This window comes from Sapajus apella, unplaced genomic scaffold, assembly GCF_009761245.1.
Source record: "Sapajus apella isolate SASKATOON/1434 unplaced genomic scaffold, GSC_monkey_1.0 scaffold113, whole genome shotgun sequence".
Lineage (NCBI taxonomy): Eukaryota > Metazoa > Chordata > Mammalia > Primates > Cebidae > Sapajus > Sapajus apella.
This window is the reverse complement of record NW_022437053.1, coordinates 2,148,788-2,157,147: the sequence shown is the minus strand read 5'-3', so window position 1 is coordinate 2,157,147 and position 8,360 is coordinate 2,148,788. Positions and strand designations below refer to the sequence as shown.

At 42.9% G+C, this 8,360-nt stretch overlaps 1 long non-coding RNA gene across 1 annotated transcript; it reads right to left on the bottom strand.

Moving 5' to 3' along the window:
- Window positions 1–4,392: 4,392 nt before the first annotated feature.
- On the bottom strand, window positions 4,393–7,552 carry LOC116537685. The gene is made up of 3 exons (XR_004263260.1): window positions 7,456–7,552; window positions 6,199–6,341; window positions 4,393–4,482 (listed from the first exon to the last, which is right to left on the bottom strand). It is a non-coding gene; the product is annotated as an uncharacterized LOC116537685 (long non-coding RNA).
- Window positions 7,553–8,360: the final 808 nt, after the last annotated feature.

The following is an 8,360-nucleotide window of genomic DNA, read 5'->3' as shown; positions in this document are numbered from 1 at the left end:
TTAACCCATACACAGCATACACACACCACACACATACCATGCCCACCTCACACATACCATACACATATTGCATACATACCACACACCACGCATATGTCATACCCACCTCACACACACCGCACACATGCCATGCCCACCTCACACACACCACACACATACCCCATACACACCACACACAACACACATATCATACACACCTCACACACTAAACACAGCATATACACCACGCCCAAGTCACATACCCCACACACTCAACCCATGTACAGCACACACACACCACACACATACCCCATACACACCACACACAACACACATCTCACACACTAAACACCACATATACACCATGCCCACCTCACATACCCCACACACTTAACCCATATACAGCACACACACACCACACACATACCATACCCACCTCACACACATACCCCATACACACTGCACATACTTATCTCACACACCACATAAATAGTATGCCCACCTCACACACACCACACACTTAACTCATATGCACCACACACAGCACACATACCATGCCCACCTCACACACACCATACACATATCATACCTACTTCAGGTACACCATACACTTAATCCAAATATGCCATACACACACACCACACACTTATCATACCTACTTCACACACACCACACACACCCCATATACACCACACACATACCACACACATATCATACCCACCTCACACACCACTCACCACATATATACCATACCCAGCTTGCACACACCCTACACATATCATACCCACCTCACAGACTACATACACTTAACCCATGTACACCACACACATATCATACCCTCCTCACACACACCACACACACCCCATGTACACCACACATATACCACGCACATCATACCCACCTCACATACAACTCACCACATATATACCTTGCACACACCATACACATATCATACCCACCTCACAGACCACACACACTTAACCCATGTGCACCACACACAGCCCACACATATTTTACCAACCTCACACACACCACACACCACATATACACCATACCCCCCCACACACACCACACCCTTAACCCATATACACTACACACACATCACACACATATCATACCCACCTTAGATACACCACACACATAACATACCCATCTCGCACACACCACACACTTAACCCATATACATTACACACATATACCCACCTCACCCACACCTCATACTTAACCCGTATACGCTACACACATATCATATGCACCTCACACACTGCACATATGTCAGAAACACCTCTTACATACCACATATACACCATGCCCACCTAACACACCCCACACATTTAACCCATGTATACCGCACACATATCCTTCCCACCTCACACCCATACCCTGTACACATATCAAACCCACCTCACACACATAGCCCATACACACCACACATATCCACATCACACGCTACATATATACCATGCTCACTTCACACGCCCCACACACTTAACCCATATGCATCACACACACCACACACATATCATACCCACCTCACATACACCATACACTTAACCCATATACACTACACACACCACACACATATCATACCCACCTCACGCACATACCCCATACACACCGCACACTACATATACACCATGCTCACCTCCCACATCCCACACATTCAACCCATATACACCACACACATACTACACACGTACTTCATACACTGTCACACACCACACATATCCCCCACACACATCCCATATACACCGCACACATACCATGTCCACCTTGCAAACACCACACACATACTTCATACACACCATGCACTCTTCACAGTTACCAATCACCACATATACCCCATACCCACCACACACCTTATATACACACACCACATATACCGTACTCACCACATAATACCACACATACACACACCATACACATTTTATACACACCACACACACTTCATAAATACCACATATACAGCACACCACACTTCAGATACATATTACATCACCCATACAACACAGCACATTCCACACAGACAACTTATTCACACTACAAAGATACCACACACACCATACAATATCATACATACATACACCATTCACATCTTATACACACCACATACCCCATACACACACACACCCCTCATACAACCACACACATTACACCCACCTCATACATACCACACACCACAAACACTACACCATGCACACAAAACATACATACTCAATGCTTCCACACTATATCACACTTCACACACACCACACACACATATCACATTCACATCACACATACCACATACCACACACCATACACAGAACACTCCACACACTCACCACACTCTCCAGAATGCCCCACCACCATACACACACCCCACACACTCCCTACCTACCACACCATGCACACTGTATGTCACACACAGCACACACCTCCACCACACACATTTGCATGCAAACTACTCATTTTGCATTCAGAGTACTTGAATGACACTGAATGGTTTAGTCTTCCCCAAATTAATACTGCTCGTCTGTGTTTCCCGGCTGTCCTGGCTTGCACATCCCCTGGTCCCGCCCTTCCTTGGGTCAGCGCCACCTCCTGTGTTTCGGGTATCGCTGGCTGTGCCCTGTGGTGTGCTCACGTCCTGATCCCATGGGAGGCTGGCCCCTCTGCCCCAGTGGCCACTTTCCTGGAGAAGACTGGCCTGTTTGCCACCATTCCTGATGCCCAGAGCAGTGGCTGGTGCGGGAAGTTCTGCTTCCTTCCCTCGGTGTCTGCCCTTCCCCACGGGACGTTTTGTCTCAGGTCTGACATCTCCCCAGCTAGAAGAGAGACCCTCAAAGGCGCGCAGGTGGGTTTGATTATAATGCTGTTGAATAATCAATGTGTTTTGGTAAAAAACTCAACCAGTACATACATCTTCAATAAAGTAAAATGTGCATGCCCCCTCTGCTCCCACCTTTCTCCCCTCCCCTCCCCAGAGGGACTGACAAGCCTTTGGGGAGCTCCTCCTTTCTGTGTGCCTTTGCGTCCGTGTATGGGCTGGGGAGTGTGTGTGTATTCTCTAGCCATCTTAACGGAGCTGGAACTGGGATCTACACACGTGCGCCGACTGTAGCTCACTTGCCATTTTCCCTCCAAAACAGGCCTTTAAGATCCCTCACTGTAGTGCCTGTTGACCTGCCTCTTTAAAAATGCCATCGACTCTTGCAGCACGTGAACTCTTTCATCATTTATTTAACCGTTCCCTTATTTATGGGTACTTCGGTTGTTTCAGGTTTTTTAAAAGATTGCTGGCTGGACGCGGGGGCTCACTCCTGTAATCCCACCACTTTGGGAGGAGACTGAGGCGGGTGAATTACGAGGTCAGGAATTCAAGACCAGCCTGACCAATATGGTGAAGACCTGTCTCTACTAAAAATACAAAAATTAGCCAGGCATGGTGGTATGAGCTTGTAGTCCCAACTACTTGGGAGGCTGAGGCAGGAGAATTGCTCGAACCCAGGAGGTGGAGGTTGCAGTGAGCCGAGATCACGCCACTGCACTCCAGGCTGGGTGACAAAGTGAGACTCTGTCTCACACACAAAAAGAGACTGCTGCAATGAAAACCTTGAGCTGTCATTTTTCATCTTGCTGTGGGAGAACGTGGTGGGAGATGCCATGGTGGTAGAGTAGCCTGGCGCATGGTCAGGCTTTGTGTGGTTCTGACTCTGTTCTTCCCAAAGTTCCTTTCTACTGAGCTTCCCCAGGCAGAAAACTGCTAGAATTGTAAACAATATGTACTGGTTATGCACTAGTTAAACCAGTTTGCAAATCACAGGATATCTGACCTTGTCCCCCTCGCTGACTTGCAAAGAGTGCTTTCTAGCTTATTCCTATTTTACTAGTGAACAGGCACTATCTGCCTGTGTAGTCTGTCTTTATCCTATGAAGAAACACTGAGCACCTGCTTATTAAAAATAATCACTTGTTCACAAAGAATCAATATGTGGGTCAGAGTCTGCTCTGGGCTTTCAGCTGGGAAATGCTGTCAGCCCCCTGACATCCCACTCTGATCCCACTTTTGCACTTTATACTGTTTGTTTCTTAACTCCTTCAGCACCGCCAAAGGAATAGGACTCCACGCCCCAGCTGGTCTCAGCAGGATACATACCAATAATAAATTTACAACAGTAGACATGTTTGTCTACAGTACATCTAACACAGACTAAAAAAACAGACCCTAAATCATTAAATGGTAATTAATTCATATCTTTGATTTTCTTATACTTCTATATTTTCTATAGATCACTTTTGTAACAAGAAAACAAAGCAAATGAAAATGAAATTCATTCTCTCAAAAAGAAGTCAAGACAAAAAGAAGGCTCATAAAGTAATATAAAATATGTTTTAGGGTTTAGGTAAAATGCTTAATAAAATTACCTTATTTGCTCCAAACTGCATTCCGGCTTTGCCTTCAACTAAGGTGGCATTCATTTGCATCATGACCCATTCCATTCAGTAGGCACTGCTCCAGCCCTACAGGAAGAACAAAACATCTCTAGAATACAGCAACGTTCCTAATTCCCACTTGGGAAGGCCTAACAAAATGGCATATAACTCAGCAACAGCAAATTGGCATTAAAAAGTCTGTAGTCAAGGGGAAAGGTAAAACTGGACCATTTCCTGAATCTCACAAAGAACAACAAACCTATGTTCTAAGTGCCTAACATGAGCAAATTAGAACCTTAAATAAAGGTCACTCTTACTGCCTATTCTAGCATAGATTCAGCACCAAGTACAAAACCATTTTACTGGTTTACCATTTTCAGTCTTGAAAGTAGGAGGTATTAAAAAAAAAAGCAACAAAAATTTCTTTAAGAGTAGGAGATATTGCTTAAGAACTTTCTCCTTACAATCTTATATCATCAAAATACATTATTAAGGGTGAAAATTTAAAATTTTAAGAAAATAGTCACCTGTTTTGTTAGAAGTTCCATATGAAATGCTCCTCTACCCAATACATACCTTAAAAAAAAGAAGGAATCCTACAAAATTCTCCCAGGAATTATTCCTCTGAGAACTATTTCTAAGTGGCATTACTAAGAAAGTATGCACACAAGTAAAGATGAGAACATGCAAACATAAAATAGTTGTGAGGGATACACGACTATGGGTATGTATTTAGTTATTTCTTTATTAGTAGAGTCTTACTCTGTTGCCCAGGCTGCAGTGCAGTGGCACGATCTTGGCTGACTGCAACCTCTGCCACCCAGGTTCAGGGGATTCTCCTGCCTCAGCCTCCTGAGCAGTTGGAATTACAGGCGCACGGCACCACATCCGTCTAATTGCTGTATTTTTAGTAGAGACAGAGTTTCACCATGTTGGCCAGGCTAATCTCAAACTCCTGACCTCAAGTGATCCACTGGCCTTGGCCTCCCAAAATGCTGGGATTACAGGCGCGAGCCACCCCACCCAGTGGACTACCGGGTAATTTAAAAATTCTAATGCTATTACTCTAATCACTCTTAAATTCTAGTCAATTTTTTCAAATGGCTCCTAGAACAGAATACTTTCAAATGTATATGATGTCAGAAACTAACAACTTAGCCCTAAATATTCCAGAGAATAGGGGCAGAAGAACTAGTTTCCTTAAATGACATTAGAGTCTTCTTTACCTCTGAAACTTTCTCGACCATCACATTACAGTCAAGAGTTTTTCCTCCGATGATGGCACAGAAATTAGAAGGTGGTTCTAGGATGTGAAGAGTTGATGAACAGGATTAAAAAGTGGCTATCAGTAGATGAGAAAGGTAATCTAGAGCAATGAAACATATAACTGAGGCTGTGTATGCACGGTGGCTCATGCCTGTAACCCCAGCACTTTGGCACGCTGTAATGGGAGGATCCCTTGAACTCAGGTGTTCAAGATCAACCTGGGAAACATAGTAAGCCCTCATATCTACCAAAAATAGAAAAGATCACCCTGGCGTGGTGGCACATGCCTATAGTCCAAGCCACTTGGCAGGAAGATCCTTGGGGCCTAGGAGACAGTGAATTATGATTGTGCTACTGCACTCTAGTCCAGGTGACAGAGCAAAGACCCTGTCTCAATACCAACAAACATATGACTGAATCCACCACTAAGGCAGGAATGGAGGAGGAGAGCAGCTGAGATCAGCATGTTAATGAATTGCTGGTATAAACTATAATTATATAACCACAAAAGTCCAGGTTCTGGAGATTTACACACACACATTTAAATGGTCTTGCCTCTGAGTCTTCCTAATTTTTTCTAATATTGCCAAATTTTCTTTTTCAAGTCCACCATCCTCTGACTTTTTCCCACTAACAGGCTCTTCTTCCTTCATCTCATAGTGATCTAAGTCTTCTATATCCTGCTCAAAAGAAGAAAAATATTACCTTATTAAAGATGTTATTCTTCATGGTTTCTTACGCCAAAAGTTAAATTACTCTTGGCTCAGTGGGAGACAAGAACCAGAATATATCTATACTATGGGGGAGAGAAAAAGCCCCCAAATTCAGTTCAAGAGGTTCCTTCCTTTTATATCCCATCTTTTATTTAAAAGCTAGACTCTGGGTAAAGCAGATTAAAAGTTTTGTTAAGTCCCATTACCAAATAAGCCAACATACATACATTCATTAATTCATTCATTCACTCACATGGAGTCTCCCTCTGTTGCCCAGGCTGGAGTACAGTGGTACGATCTCAAGTCATTACAACCTCGGCCTCCCGGGTTCAAGTGATTCTTGTGCCTCAGTCTCCCGAGTAGCTGGGATTTACACATGTCCACCAACTAATTTTTTTGTATTGTTAGTAGAGATGGGATTTCACCATGTTGGCCAGGCTGGTCTCCAACTCCTGACCTCGAGTGATCTGCCCACCTCTTGCTCTCCTGCCCACCTGCCTTTTACCACGTAAGGATACAACAAGAAGGCCCTCAGACACTAAATATTGGTATTTGCATCTTGGACTTCCCAGTCTCAAGAACCGTGAGAAAATAAATGTCTGTCCTTTATAAATTACCCAGTCTGGTATTCTGTTATAACATAAAACAGACTAAGATAAAACTCCTTGATGATTTTTCAACAAGAGGGAGTTTCACTACTCCTGCTGAATAGTCCCTCAAATCTTCTCAAATTCTTTTATGCAAACATAAAATTTTTAAAACTTAGCAGCTCCTCTTCCAAAAAATAACCAAATACAGGTTAAAGACTGATCAGTATTAAATATAACATAATGTTGGTGCTAAAAGTAAACAGCTCTTGTTTGCCAAGAAACCAAATCCAAAGAATTCAGATAAAGCAATTTGCTCAAAGGTGTGTCATCAGTTAGGTAAAGCCAGAGTTGAGGAATTATATTCTGTTCCAAATACACTGTGCTTTCAATTATTCCACATTAATAGCAGTTTATAAAGGAGATTAGAAAATTATTCAAATGTTCACAAACGAAGATATTTAGGAAATGTCATTCTTATCTAAAATACCTACTTCAGCCATCTCCTCTTCTTCCTCTTCCTCTCCAGTCACTTTTTCTGTTGTCCCATTCTGAAATAGAGAAAGAATCTGCCAGGATTACATAGGCTGAATACAGGCTGAGTCCATTAGAAGACTGGTGCCATAGCTTTAGGGACAAACTCTCAACCACCTGTTACTGCAGTGCCGCTACCAGAGAGTTTATTAAAATTAAATGTTAAAAACAAGCACAAAGTAAACATACAAACAACTTTGCCATTATACTTTTTCCTGGATAACTGCAGATATTTCCTGTCATTTCCATTTTGTTTCAACACTGCAGAACAGTACCCTCGTGGCCCAATGGTGAGGCAATGTGCACACGAGGAACAAAACATGGGAACGGGAAAAAGAATATAAAGGTAAATCAAACTTTTAAAATCCCAATAATGCAACAGCTTCTTTTCTTATTTACTGGATTAATGTCCATTCCACATAAATTCACATTTCGGTTCCAGGAGGCCATGCACCGTAAGCCCTAATAACAAAGACCACTATTTCTAGAGGGTAAAACAGAGACTGTGGCCGATATCTCCTGGTGGAAAAATGCTTCTGGAAGACTCATAAAATTATGTTCTATTTGTTGTCTGGATTCGGGGGACCACAGAAATAGAAAAGGACAGAAACAAGGCATGCTTTTGAGGTTCCTTGGGCTCGTTAGTAGGAAAATAGGTGTTTTCCTTTGGGGATTTTTGCAGCTTAGAATACTTTTTCATTGTCCTCAGTCTTTAGGGGAGTGTTAGACTTTGGCAGTCCCACTGTTGACAAAATCTTGTCTTCTTAAACTGAGCCTTCTTGTAGGCATGCTGGAGTTCCATGTGCGCCCACAAAGAACACTGTTGTTTAAAGAACATACAAGAAATTCGTAATAGTGGTTAACT